Source organism: Chiloscyllium plagiosum, unplaced genomic scaffold (assembly GCF_037043375.1).
Source record: "Chiloscyllium plagiosum isolate Xiang-an unplaced genomic scaffold, Cpla_swu_hap1 HiC_scaffold_39, whole genome shotgun sequence".
Classification (NCBI taxonomy): Eukaryota; Metazoa; Chordata; class Chondrichthyes; order Orectolobiformes; family Hemiscylliidae; genus Chiloscyllium; species Chiloscyllium plagiosum.
This window is the reverse complement of record NW_028270177.1, coordinates 75188306-75203973: the sequence shown is the minus strand read 5'-3', so window position 1 is coordinate 75203973 and position 15668 is coordinate 75188306. Positions and strand designations below refer to the sequence as shown.

General features: G+C 43.3%; 1 non-coding gene across 1 annotated transcript; it reads right to left on the bottom strand.

The window, feature by feature from the left end:
- Positions 1–14929: 14929 nt before the first annotated feature.
- Positions 14930–15011, bottom strand: trnas-gcu (transfer RNA serine (anticodon GCU)). The gene has a single exon. It is a non-coding gene; the product is annotated as a tRNA-Ser (tRNA).
- Between the last annotated feature and the right edge of the window lie 657 nt (positions 15012–15668).

Here is a 15668-nt window from a genome sequence, read left to right as displayed (position 1 = left end):
TATGAGAAAACAATAGAACTCGTAGAAGCCATGGTTCATAAGCTTGCAGAGGACAGCAGAATTGGAGACTGTAAAGAAGGTGATCTAAGATTCCAGAAGGCTCTTAATCCAATGCGTCTTTGGGCTGAAAAATGTCACATAGAGTTCAATCTGGATAAATGGAAGGTATTGCATTTTGCTACATCAAATAAGAGTAGGGCTTATACAATTAATGATCGGGCATTGCATCGTGTTGTGGAACACGAAGGCCAGGAATGCAAGTACATAATTCTTTTTATTTTGCTTCATAGACAGACAGAATGGTTAAAAAATGTCATCTTGCCTTCGTTGCTCAGTCCTTTGAGAGTAGGAGTTGCTTTGTTATGTTGAAGTTGAATAGGACATTGGGTGATGCCTCTTCTGGAATATTGTGTCCAGTTCTTGTCGCCCAGTAATAGCAAGGAAAATATTCAGCTGGAGTAGGTTTAGAACAGGGATAATAGCGTATGGCTAGTGGGGAAGGTTTGTGTTATAACGAAAGGCTGGATAGGCTGAGAATATTTTCACTCAAACACTGGAATTTGAAAGGCGACCTGATAGAAATTTATAAATTATTGAGAGTTCAGCTAGAGTTAACTGTAACTGTCTTTTCTTCAAGGAGGGGTACTTCAAGACGAGAGGGCAAATGTTTAAAATGAAAAGAGAGATTTAAAATAAGACATGAGAGGCTTTTTGTTGAACAGAGGATGGTTTATGTGTGCAATTCACTTCCTGAGGCAGTGATGAATGAAAGTACATTTACAATATTTGCAGGATATTTGGATCGATAAATGATTTGGAAACTTTCAGTGGGATTAACAAAAGCTATTCATTCATGACTAGTACATTATTTATTGCCCAGAGGGAAGTTCAGAATAAACTACGATATTATGGATCTGGAGTCACATACCAGCCAGACCAGATAGGTATGGCAGTTTCCTTCCCTATCAGGCATTAGTGAATCAGATCCATAACAACTGATTCAACATCATCATTAGACTCTAGGTATTTATTTAAATAAAATTCCAGCATCTGCCATGCCAGGGTTTGAACCCGTGTCCATAGAATTATATCTGGACATTCATATTAACAATGCAATAATAATATCACAAGGGCATTATTAACCCTCAGCAGTTACAAGAGCCGTCAGATGCGACTCATTTAGTTTGCCATTATGTGCAGGATGAGTTGGTAGGAGTGAAAGGCCTGTTTTCATGCTGTGTAAGTCGATGAATTTGACACTATGAAACTGGCAGCTGGTTTGGATTAACAGCAGCGTTGACAGTTTAATTGATCTCCTTCTGGGATATGTAATCTTGCTGGTTACTCTGGAGGTTCTTCTGCTCATTGAGCCCTTCCCACACACGGGACTGTTGAACAGTCTGTCCCCAGTTTGACTGCGTAAATAAGTTTCCACTTCAGCAGATAATTGAATCCCGCATTGCGCTGGTTTCTCTGTGATATCGGTGTCCTTGTATCTACCCAGGAAGAACGATAGGTTCAACTCATGTCCACGCAGACACAAGTCCCGTTGTCCATGGTGTGAATGTGTTTTTATTCTTCCCGATAGACCCACAGGGTGTGGATGTCGCTGCTCAGGACAGCATTTGTTGTTCTTCCTGATTCGCTGCTGTCTCGCTGCACGAGAGACATGGATTCGATCCCAATCTCATGTGACTGTGTGCATTTTGCACATTCTCTCTTTGCTTGTGTGAGTTTCCTCCCACAGTCTGAAGGTGTACAGGTTACTGGGATCAGCCATAGAAAATGAAGGGGAAAGGAATTGGTATGGAGTGTTGGTCTGTTAGGATGCGCTTCGAAGGGATGGTTTCGACGGGAAGGGCCGAATGGCCTGCTTTCCCACACGGTCGTCATTCTCGGATTAGGGTCAGCTATGTTGTTCAGGTCCTGGAGTCACAAGTAGGCCGGATTGGGTAAAGATGGTGGCATCCCATGCATAAGCGATATGCATGAATGGATTGCAGGAAATTAAAGGCATGTTCTCTGTTCCTGAGGTCAGGCTTTCATTCCAGGTTTTATTCGTCGAACTTTAACATCACCAGTTCCGTGTGTGAGTCCCCACGGATGACGAGTTAATTATAAAATCACAACACCACCTTCTCCATGTTGCAGTATTTATTGGGAACAAGAAGCTGATTCTGAGCTGATGCGACAAAAGCATATCCTACTGTCAATGTCAAAAACACTGATCCAAATAGGAAAATGAAATTTCGAACCTTGCCACCCCAAAGTTTACTCCACACTCCACACGCTTTAGATGCGCCAATCGGCTGTCTCAGCAACATGAACTGTTCATGGTCATAATATTATAAATGGGGGAAAGTATTTCCTTCCGCCCCGCTTTTGACCAAGAGCTGTCCCAACCTCGGAAATACATGCGCCTCTCTCTCGTCATTCCATCCCAATTTCCGATTGGATCTTCGTGCATGCTTCACACAGTTTCTCTGATTCCGGGTCCGGATCTGGGATTATGTGTGATTGCATGCAGCAGTTGGTACTGCCTTGTGTGGGCAAAGTGATGAAGTAGCCGATGTTAAACTATAATGCTATTGAAGCATACATTTCAACAATATCCTGCACTGTCCCAAAAGTTTGGAGAGTTTCATTAATCCCATTCTTCAATACTCCCATTCATGGAATCTCCACAGTCTCTAGGGACGCTAAGGTTAAACATTCGGTTCATTCTGCGTTCCCACATGCCTGTCACTAAGTCTTGATATTATACATTCTTCCTGACATTTCCTCCACTACCATACTGGTTGCAGTTTGCAAGCGTTGTCTGTGGAATGCTGTAACCGTTCAATAGTTCGTATTCTGCATTGTGATTGCAGCGAATTCGGCTTGAATCCACATCATGGCGGTCTCAAAGGTTTACTTTTGGTGAAACACGGTAAGAAATTAATCGTTTTCACATAATATTCTCCGAGGTGATGATTCGTTTTCCATCGAATTATGTTCTCTGATATTTCTGCGTTTCATGTATCAGGATTTAAACCCAAAAGTTCTTGAAGATGTCTCTCCCTCGCACTCTCCCTAACTCTCTCTTCCGTCCCTCATCCCATTTGACTGAGGCATTGCACAATTTAACATACACTTTCACGTTGATGCCATTCAGTCTGTGCCGTTGCACTCACTGTTGCTGGGTGACCATCTCTTCATTGGCATCTTCAAATCATTCGACCCGTTTGAATATTGTGGCTGTGAGATCAATTCTCTTTTAGCAGCTTTTACTGACAAGGACCAGAGATTATTGGAGCGTGCGGCTCAATAAAAGGGCAGAGGGAATAATAGGGGAAAAGAGGCTCTATTGGAAAAGATCCCCCATGAGGGCTTTCTACGATAGGCTAGTGGTCTTATTGCTGGATTGTTAACACAGTAAAGCCAGGTCGTGTTCTGTGGAGACGGGTTGGATTCCCACCACACCACGACGATGGTCGCATGTGAATGCAATAAATGCCTAGAATTTAGAATACGTTGTCTGAAAAACCCATCTGTTTCACTGACGTCCTTGAGGGAAGGAAAGTACCGTCCTTATCTGGTCTGGCGTCCACTTGACTCCAAACCGGAAGGCAATAAATACCCCGATGCTATTACAGAATGGAAATATGTTCATTCGGCTCATTGCTAGAATTGTCCAGGGATGAGTTCGCACTGGGAAAGTTGCAGGAGAGATTCACTCGGATAGTGTCGAGGCAGAAGAGTTTCAGTCATGAAGGGAGACAGGACAAACTGGGGTTGTTTGTCACCGTGCAGAGGGGTTTGTGAGAGGTAGAGATAAAGTAGACTAAAGAAGCGTTTCCCATCGATGGAAAGAACTGTCACAGAGGGCCAGAAATTTGATGAGAGAGACAGAAAGGTTTAAGTAGATGTGTAGAAAAACGGTATAGGCCGGTGGGTGTTCGAATTTGGAGCACACTGTCTGTAAGGTTCAGAGAGGCAGCAATCTTTATAACCTGAAGGAATATTCAGATGTGAATATGTTCTGCCAATACCTGTAAGGCTATGGGCAAAACGATTCGGGTCGTTAAGCAGTTGCTTTTGACAAATGCAACCACAGCGGGCTGAAGTGTCTCCTTTGAAACTGTTGTCCTCGGTAATATAGTGGTTAGTGTCGCCGTATGTTATGCGGGAGATAGGAGCTTAATTCCTCGCTGGGGCACTGTAAAGGTTTTAAAACATTCGCTCCGTTTCCAAGTGCGTGTTATTAATGCCTGTCCTTCCATTCTCCATGGGACATGTCACAGGAAGGACAGTGCTGTCTGAATCAGCGTGGGGAAGGACTGCAGCTCCCGGTGAGACAGAGTGTCAGTGAAAGTGCAAACACGTGACTTCTGCAACCCGCACCTTGTGCCTGTATTGGAATCTAAACCATTTCATCGAAAGAAGAAGGAAGCTGAAGAAGAAACAGGGTAAACCAATTCAGATGTGACTGCAGAAACATTTTCCTCAGCATCCTGAGGAAAACTGACAAACGGCTCTGAGAAAGAGTTTGTCTTTCAGAACTGTTAGTTCACAGAGGTGTTTTTGTTCCACTTAAGCCCTTAAGAAATTGCATAACAATGTAACTAAAGACTTGAAATGTTAGAACACACCAGACGATGAGTCACGTGATGGAAACTGTGTTTACAAGCCAGATGTTTGATTACTGATAATGATGCAATAGGATGAAGGACCATTCGCCATGCTTTGAAAAACTCAAAAACTGTCATTTTTCAACTGAAGGCAAAAAGGCAAAATCAAAGCCATCAAGAAATGTTGCAAGAATTGCATGCGTCTTCTTTGGTGCGCAAGTGCTGAAATTCAGCTGTCTCACTGCCATTTCCCAATGTTGATTTCCAGTCAGGGAAAAATATTTGTTGCTCCTTATGAAAATATTATATTAAACATGAGTTCTTGACATTACAAAACAGCAAAGGTAGCATTTCTGTCAGAGTCAGTGAGAATTTCATTTCGGAGATGAAATCAAATGGGAAGAAACGCTGAAATCAGTTGCCTTAGCCTGCTCAGACTCAGTACTACATAAATGATCCTTATTGAAACATATAGGTTTTTTTCAAGGATTTAATATGTTGGATGCAGAAAGTTTGGTTCTGTGACCAGAGCGCCTCGTATCGAATGAGTTGGAGATGCCGGTTTTGGACTGGTGCATGCAAATTTGAAAATCACACAACACCAGGTTACACTCCAACAGGCTTAATTGCATGTACTAGCTTTCGGACTGCTGCTCATTCATCAGGTGATTGTGGAGTACACAGTTGTAAGACACAGAATTTATAGCGCAAGTTTACAGTGTGATGTAACTCAAATTATACATTGAAAAATACCTTGATTGTTTGCTGCGTCTCCGATCTGTTAGAATGGCAGAATGTGGGCGGCACGGTTAGCACTGCTGCGTCACAGCGCCAGAGTCCGGGGTTCAATTCCCGCCTCAGGCGACTGACTGTGTGGAGTTTGCACGTTGTCCCCGTGTCTGCGTGGGTTTCCTCCGGGTGCTCCGGTTTCCTCCCACAGTCCAAAGATGTGCAGGTCAGGTGAATTGGTCATACTAAATTGCCCATAGTGTTAGGTTAGGGGTATGTGTGGGTTGCACTTCGGCGGGTCGGTGTGGACTTGTTGGGCCGAAGGGCCTGTTTCCACACTGTAATGTAATCTAAAATGACCATGTTACCGTCACTTCTTTCATATGTAAAGTGCAAAACTTTTTATTTTAAAGTTTCATTCTCAGGTGAAATTTAACAACTGGTGTCTGCCCCCGTGTGCTTCTCTGTTCTATAATGTTTAGACTGATTCTAGTTTATAAAAATGAGTTACCAGAGACTTATATTGATTCATGCAGTTTTGAGCAAAGTGCACTGTAACTCTGCAAGTACAAATTCAACTCACAAACTTATATGTGTGTGTGTGTATGTGCGTGCGTGTGTGTTTGTAGATTGGGCAATGGGATCACCTGTACTGTGACATGAGCCCAAGGACCCGGTTGAGGCCATACCCATGGGTACCGAATTTAGCTATCAGCCTCTGCGTGGCACTTTTCACTGCTGCCTGTTCCGAAGCCCGCCTTGGAGGATTGTCACCGATGTCGAATGTCCTGGACCACTGAAGTGCTCTCCAACTGGGAAGGGACACACCTGTCTGTTGATTGATGTGCAGTGCCCATTCCGTTGCTGTAGCCGCTTCTCGGCTTCACCAATGTACCATGCTTTAAAGCATCCTTGCCTGCAGCGTGTTGGTTTTTTTTAGATTAGCGTCAGTCTAAACATTATGGCACGGACGCAGCACACAGCGACTAACACCTTCAACATGTTATCTGTCTGACACTAATTGGTAGAGTTCACCTGAGAATAACTGTTAAAAGAAAGTTTTCCGATTTACATAAGAAAGAAGTGATCCTAACATAGTCATTCTAACAGATGGAAGACTTAACAAACAATCAAGTTATTTTTCAAAGTATAATTCCAGTGACATTACACTGTAACCTTTTGCTATAAATTCTGTATCTTACCACTGTGCACTCCACAGCCAACTGATGAAGGAGCAGCTCTCCAAAAGCTATTGCTTCCTTTAAACCTGTTGGACTATGACCTGGCGTTGTGTGATTTTTAATTTCATATTAGAATGCGGATCTCACAATTAAAATAGAGATGAAGAAGCATTTATTCTGTCAGATAGTTCTGTATCAGTGGACGTTCTTGTAGCAGAAGGCTGTTGAGGAAGTGTCATTAGGTGTAATGAGGCTGAGATCGGCAGATCTTCAAGCAGCAAATACATCAAGCGTTTTGGGGAAAGGCAAGAAAGTGCAGTTCAAGGTTATCAGATCAGATATGAAACCATTCAATAGCAGAGCAGACTTGATGGTCTGAATGGTGTCTTTCTGTTCCTAAAAACGTTGGTCTTAATATGAAGCTGCAAAACCGACCTGAGTAAAATGTGCCAAATTTAAAAAAAGCGAGATCCTCCCAGATCACTGAACCGAGGTGAAATGTACAAAGAACAACACGCAAAGGGCAGACAATATTGGGTAACTGATCCGGAGTGATCAGGATACCAAGGTAAACAGGAAAACCGATATTCAGTATCTCCATTGAACCTGGCTCCACGAGGCATGTAGTTAGCTCTCCCAAACCACTATTCCCCATGCCCCCTCCGTTCTTGTGTTCAACTGATTGAACGTCAGGCAAATGCAGATGATATTGCTGATGTCGAACTGTAGCATATCGAACATAGAACATTACAACGCAGTACAGGCCGTTCGGCCCTCGATGTTGCGCCGCCCTGTCATGCTAATCTGAAGCCCATCCCATCTACACTATTCCATATACGTCCATATGCCTCTCCAATGACGACTTAAATGCACTTAATCTTGGCGAATCTACTACCGTTGCAGGCAAAGCATTCCATACCCTAATTACTTTCTGATTAAATAAACTACCTCTGACATCTGTCTTATACCTATCTCCCCTCACTTGAAAGTTGTGTCCCCTCGTGTTTGCCGTCCCCTTACTTGGAAAAAGGCTCGCCTTTCCCACCCTATCTAACTCTCTGATTATCTTGTATGTCTCCATTAAGGCACCCCTCAATCTTCTTCTCTCTAACGAGAACAGCCTCAAGGCCCTCAGTCTTTTCTTGTAAGACATTCCTTCCATATCAGCAACATCCTAGAAAATCTCCTCTGCACTCTTTCCAAAGCTTTAACATCCTTTTTATAATGCGGTGACCAGAACTGATCACAATACTCCAAATGTGGCCGTAACAGCGCTTTGTACAGCTACAGCATAAGCTCCTGATTCCGGAACTCAATCCCTCTATTAATAAAGGCCAAAATACTGTATGTCTTCTTCACAACCCTGTCAATCTAGGTGGCAACTTTCAGGGATCTGTTTACATGGACACTGATATCTCTCTGTTCATCTGCACTCCCAAGAATCTTACTATTAGACCAGTACTTAGCATTCCGATTACTCCGTCCAAAGTGTATCACCTCACACTTGTCCACATTAAACTCCATTTGTCACCTCTCAGCCCAGCTCTGCATCCCATCTATGTCTCTCTGCAACCTACTACATCCTTCGTCACTATCCACAACTCCACCGACCGTAGTGTCGTCCGCAAATTTACTAACCCACCCTTCTCAGCCCTCATCCAGGTCATTTATAAAAATGACGAATAGCAGTAGACCCAACACTGACCCTTGTAACTGGACACCAAGATGAACATGTTACATCAACTACAACCCTCTGTTTTCTTTCAGCGAGCCAATTACTGATTCAAACTGCTATGTCTCCCACAATCCCATTCTCCGCATTTTGTATAATAGCCTACTTATCGAAAGCCTTGCAGAAATCCATATACACCACATCAACCTGTTTACGCTCATCTACCTGTTTGGTCACTTTGTCAAAAAACTCAATAAGATTCGTTAGGCACGACCTACCCTTTACAAAACCGTGCTGATTGTCCCTCATCAGATTATTATTTCCTCGATGATTATAAATCCTATCTCTTATAACATTTTCCAATGCTTTACCAACAACTGAAGTGAGACTCACTGGTCTGTAATTACCAGGGTTGTCTCAACCATCCTTCTTGAACAAGGGAACCACATTTGCTATCCTCCAGTCCTCAGGCACTATTCCTGTAGACAATGATGATTTCTAGTTCAATGCCACAGACTCGGCAATCTCTTCCCTTGCTTCCCAGAGGATCCTAGGATAGATCCGATCCGGCCCAGAGGACTTGTCTATTTTCACACTCTGCAGGATTTCTAATACCTCTTCCTTGTGAACCTCAATCTCTTCTAGTCTAGATGCAAGTATCTCTGTATCTTCCTCGCCAACATTTTCATTTTCTAAGGTGAACACTGTCCAACAATATTTATATAGTGTTTCCCTATGTCTCCTCTGACACCACACACACCTTCCCACTATTATTCTTTATTGGCCCTAATTTAACTCTCGTCATTTTTTATTCCTGACATATCTATGGAAAGCCTTAGGGTTAACCCTGATCCTATCCGCCAACAACTTCTCATGTCTCCTCCTGGCTCTCATGTCTCATCCTGGCTCTTCTGAGCTCTCTTATTAGTTCATGCAGGGAAACGGTTCTGTCTTCTGCACAACATCATTCTGCTTCGAAATATCAGGCAGTATTTCATATTGATTACTGTAAACGTTACCCTTTAACAAGTCATGGCAGTGAAAGCATTGAACCCTCATCACTATACTACCAGGGAAGATTTCTGTTAACACCACCCTGGACACCATGAGATTCGTCATTCTATACTCTCATCCTTCTATGCATGATCCCCTCGGCTCTATTCCGGTCTTGTTGGTTGGTTTACAATACTGAGGCTATCCAATCAGCTTTGCATTTCAATTTCTAATGTATGAGACCTTCTCTCTGAGCTGGCAATGTGCTTGCTCAGTGGCGATAACACTGGCCTTGTAAACTAGAAATGTGCTTGAAATAGGCCGTTCTTGTTTTTCATTCCAAGAACTTGAGGAAAACCGTTCGGCAGGACAGGAAATAGCGGGCGTGAGCAATGATCAAGTTTGACAGCAAGAACGAGGTAAGGCAGGACAAACGACAGATTGAAGGGGAAGCAATGCACAAGGAACACTGGGACGGGATGGGTTTGAATGCTTCCTTTCTTTGCTGTAACCAGACACTGGTGTTGAAGTCTAAAATGGGACAATATCAGCCAAGTCCGTGAAATCTTCCTTTCTGCTTGTTTTCCCCCGAGGATTGTGTCACTCTTGGGAAATGTGTCTGCGTGCTTCAGTCTGTGGGTAAAAATGGGGTTCAGTTCCCCGACTGAATGTGAACACATTTTTCCCATCTCAAACTTTAATCCTATTTATTGTGTTTTACGAGATTAAAACATTCCAGAGAAATTAGCATTGAGATGAACACGTGAAACATCAGAGCTTACAAGGTAACAGACCAGGTGCTGGGAATGAGATGAAGGGACCCATTTCTGTGCTGTAAACACTAGATAATTCAATCATTTTTGAAGGGAAACATATCTGCAGTGACATAATTCCAAAACCTGTGTTATGAAGGAACGGTGCAACTGCTTCTGCCCTCATTCCTGGTGGTTTAGTGGTTAGTATTCAGCGCTTTAACTGAGTGGCCTGGGTTTCATTACCATTCAGAAAATCAGGACTTCTTGTTCCTGATGCAAAGAGCGCAGCTCGACAAGGAATCTGTTTAATGCCTAAGATCAGTCAATACCCCAGCTCTTCAAAGAAGGGAAAAACGTCTTCCCTCTCTCTGCACAGTCGGACAGTTAATCCTTCATTCTCCTCTGATTCCACTTCCCAAAGAGTTTCAAAGTACCGGAAAAACTGAGTCTCAGCTATTTCTTTTCTGTGCTTTTCATACACAGGAGCTGCCGCGATTGAGTGCATTGGTTTCTGAAAACGAAACGTACATATGAGCAATGTGTGGGGCTATTCCAGGATTGCCTTCTCTGACAGCGCTGGGACATGACTGATGTTCAAAGTTTGTACGAAGATTTGTAGCTCGGGTGCGCGTTGTTGTGGTTCTGTTCGCCGAGCTGGAAGTTTTTGTTGCAAACGTTTCGTCCCCTGGCTAGGCGACATCATCAGTGCTTGGGAGCCTCCTGCGAAGCGCTTCTTTGATGTTTCCTCCGGTGTTTATAGTGGTCTGTCCCTGCCGCTGCCGGTTGTCAGTTTCAGCTGTCCGCTGTAGTGGTTGGTATATTGGGTCCAGGTCGATGTGTTTGTTGATGGAGTTTGTGGATGAATGACATGCCTCTAGGAATTCCCTGGCTGTTCTCTGTCTGGCTTGCCCCACGATAGTAGTGTTGTCCCAGTCGAATTCATGTTGCCTGTTGTCTGCGTGTGTGGATACTAAGGATAGCTGGTCGTGTCGTTTCGTGGCTAATTGATATTCATGGATGCGGATTGCTAGCTGTCTTCCTGTTTGTCTTCCTGTTCCTGAAAAAAAACACACCGGATCATCAACGCCACACTCACAGGAATCCGATTCACGAGATAAGAAAAAAGGATAGCCAAATCCCATTCCTAGACGTGATGGTACAGAGAACACCGAACAGAGAATTCACTACAAGGGTATACAGGAAAGCCACACACACAGATCAAGTCCTAAACTACGAATGTAACCACCCCAACACACACAAACGAAGCTGCATCAGGACACTATTCAAAAGGGCCACAACACACTGCAGTACACCAGGACTGCAAAAAGAAGAAGAGGAACACCTATACAAGGTATTCGCCAAAAACGGATACCCGTGCAACTTCATCAGCAGATGCCTAAGAGAAAGACCACGGAACGAGGACATACCACAACCAAAAGGACTAGCCACACTACCATACATCAGGAGCATCTCGGAACTGACTGCCAGACTACTGAGACCCCTAGGACTCATAACGGCACGCAAACCAACAGCCACGCTCAGACAACAACTCACCAGAACGAAGGACCCGATACGCAACATGAGCAAGACGACTGTAGTGTACAAAATACCATGCAAGGACTGCACATAACACTATATAGGACAAACAGGAAGACAGCTAGCAATCCGCATACATGAATATTAACTAGCCACGAAACGACAATATCCACACACGCAGACAACAAGCAACATGAATTCGACTGGGACAACACTACTATCGTGGGGCAAGCCAGACAGGGAACAGCCAGGGAATTCCGAGAGGCATGGCATTCATCCACAAACTCCATCAACAAACACATCGACCTGGACCCAATATACCAACCACGACAGTGGACAGCTGAAACTGACAACTGGAAGCGGCAGGGACAGACCACTATAAACACCGGAGGAAAAATCAAAGAAGCGCTTCGCAGGAGGCGCCCAAGCACTGATGATGTCGCCTAGCCAGGGGACGAAACGTTTGCAACAAAAACTTCCAGCTCGGCGAACAGAACCACAACAATGACTGATGTTGTCTATGATATGTAAGTGCCAGTGTTTGAGTTGAGTAGACAAAGTTAAAAATTACACAATATCAGGGCATAGTCCACCAGGTTTATGTGGAAGCAGTAGCTTTCAGAGAGCCGCTCCTTCACCATATGGGTGTTTTTCTGCAGAAACTTGGCATGTGTGTCAATATGCGCGATCTTTTGGAAGATCATCTGTACTTTAACAAACCGTTCGCGGTGTCGATGGTACCCATGACTTGGAGGTGTTGGTGTTGGACTGGGGTGGCCAAATTTAAAAATCACACAAAGCCATTTTAGATTCCAACAGTTGACAAATATCTGATGAAGAAGCAGTGCATGGAACACTAGTGCTTCCAAATACGTCTGTTCGATACAATCTGGTGCTGTGTGATTTTTACTCTGATTGTTCTTGGTAATGTTTAACTGATCGAAGACAGTGAAAGAATTTTCGTTCGTGGAGATGAAAATTTCAAATATTATCCACCTCAGCGGAACAAAAATGAATAGTTTGTATGTGTAATGAATCTCCACAATGTGCTTGCGCCAAGTAAAAGTCGACCTCACAACCGCCTGATCCGTAGCCAGCTATACGAATGGTTGTACCACTGGCCAGATGCACAGCTAAGATTTTACACGCTAAAGAGCTGTGGTGTTAACAAGGACATGAGCAATAACAGTAACAGTCACAAGGTGAACAAAGAACAAAGATAATCACCATCATTGATACTCTTCAAATTGTCCTCAAAAAACTACCATTCACAATCTGATCAACCAATCAATGAGGCCAATGCTGATCAAGGAAATTGCATCTTACTTTGCTGCTTTTTCATCATAATTTGAGGTAAACTCCAGCCTAATCATAACATCGCATATTCCCGTTAATTTTCAGTTTTAGCTTACGTTAATGACCTGTCCGTATTTGCAGGAAACTGAACAACATGAAATGACTGAAAACGTCCTTCCGGTGATGTAAACCAGTGCAGAGTCGGCCAGAAAAGAAAAGACAAAGACATGAAACATCACTCCATTTCTCTCTGTACCAATGCGTTTTGATGAGGTGAATATTTGCAGGACTTGTCTTTAATATCTAAAGAATCAATTATTTCCCCGGGAAAGATTCTTCATACATCACTTAACATCTGAGTCATTGAATCATATTTTACTTCAGATTAAAATAGTTGAATATCCTTTCCCCAGCCTAATGTCCCAATCCTCCCTCCTCTTCCATGTAAATACAAGCTGCTCCAAGTGCGGTTGGAGCTCCCAACCTGACGTTTCTATGCTTCTTCCTGCTCCAGTCAATAGATGCTGCTCTACTTGAAGTTGGAGATCCCAGTTTGATGTCCCAATGCTCCCTGCTCCATGTCAATAGAAGCGGTCCAGTTGAGGTTGGATCTATCACTCTGATGTCCCAATGCTTCCTGCTGCTACATGTCATTAAAAGCTGCTCCTGGTGAGAGTGGAGCTCCCAGACGCATCTCGCAAAGCTCCCTGCTCCATGTCAACTGAAGCTGCTCCAAATGAGGTTAGATCTCGCAGTCTGATGTTTCAATGCTCCCTGCTGCTTCATGTCAATAGAGGCTGCTCCAGGTGAGGCTGGATCTCAGTCTAATGTTCCAATACTCCCTGCTGCTCAATGTCAATAAAAGCTGCTCCAGGTGTGGTTGGAACTCCCAGTCTGATGTCACAATGCTCCCTGGTCCATGTCAACAGACGCTGCTCCAGATGAAGTGGGAGCTCCCATTCCTGGCAGATCGCACACCTCTATACAATCATAGAAATACTGCCCACTGAGCATTTCCACCACTGGAGCCATTGGTGGTATATCCACATCATGAGAACTTGATATTAATTTTAGGCACCACCGAATCATTATTTCCAAAAGTCATTCTTTCTTAAACCTTATTTAGCATGTGCATATTGCAGTCAACCCGAAGTTAGATAATGGTGCTAATTGATTTATTCTCAATAAAAATTATATCCTATTTTTCATGTTGAGTAATTGCAACTTAGCAAGGACAATGTTTGTAATGAAATCACACTTTTATTCCAGGTAAGGGAATGTGGTTTGCATTATTTAAAATAAACTTGTTCACTGTGTAAAATGATCAAATAGATCTTAATTTCAAAACAAAATTGGTTACGTTGTCATCCATCTGAAATGTGGTGCCTTATTCTTTCAACCACACGGGTATTAGAACGAAACGTCTGTTAATGACATGCGTATAAAGTCACTTTAAATCATTTTTCATGTTTATGCTGCATGAATCTGCGGTTATTGATCCACAGTTTAGGTTCAGTCCCTACAGTTAACATGCTGACTTCTCCAGTTGTTCATAGTTCAATGTGATGCATCAAGTGTGTGCATAACGAGAGGGAGCTCGCTTCCCACATCTTGTATTTAGGCCTTATGTCCAGCATTCATCAATGGCGAGAGCAAGGGGCAAGGGCGAGACCAATGTGTAAGTCTTTCCGTGCCCATGCACAGCACCCACATCGGCAATTCTCTACTGTGCATTTACAGCCAGTTCTCGGTGCCCCTACACCCACGCCCTGCTCCTTTTGAAATATCTCCATTATTTTGTGCTCTTCTCACCAAGATGAACCATTTCTACTCAACCTGCTCCAGATTTCATTTGACAAAGTACTCATTAAGAATCCCACTGCATAAACATGCCCTTCACATCTCTTGTTATTTGGCTTTCCTGGATCTCTTTCATACGATAAAAGGTCACAGCAGCTTGACTTGTGAAAGAAAGTCGCATTCCTTTTCAATACCCCAATGCAATCGACATTTCAATGCAGTTTAGGCAACAGGACCAAATTATTCTTTGAGATTTTATAATAGCGTCGATGCAGACAAACTGATATTGCAGTTCCAATTTCAGTAAGACAGTTGTGATCATCCAAAAATAGCAACATTGAAAACCAGTGATAGCACCGACAAGAGTGGGACTCGAACCCACGCGTGCAGAACACAATGGATTAGCAGTCCATCACCTTAACCTCTCGGCCACCTCGTCACATACGCCTGCCTGCCTATAACCTTATGAATAAGTGAATTGCATAAATTATGCAGAACAGCAGACATTTCTCCCTTGTTTTGGTGAAATCATAAATAGTACGGTTCCAAGACTATGGTCTGACATCTGGGTTGTGGGGCAAGCGCATTCCCACTGTGACAATCTGCTCACAGTGGCCTGAACAAAAATGAAGAAATGACTATGTAACAAGGTCTGTTGAATTCTGTGAAGATTTGAAGTCAATGGAATGAAGAACCCGAGACAGCAGGAGATGTTCTTTCAAGAAAGAGTTGGATAGAGCTCTTAAGGATAGTGGAATCAAGGGTAATGTGGATAAGGCAGGAACAGGATACTGATTGAGGATGATCAGCCATGATCATAATGAGTGGTGGTGCTGGTTCGAAGGGCAGAATTGCCTACTCCTGCACCTATTGTCTATTGTCTATTAAATTGCCTGTGAGGAATTGTTTTCCAGACTGGAGTAGAGTGCATAGTGCTCAATGTCATTATTCAGAACACCTTTCTTCCACTCAGATATGTTTGACATGCACTTGTGTACAGGACAGACAATTTCAAAATCCTAAATAAGGCTAAACTGACAATTGAACTCAACAATGCAAAACCCTTGATCTGCATCAATTTCCTGGGCCGTGCGAC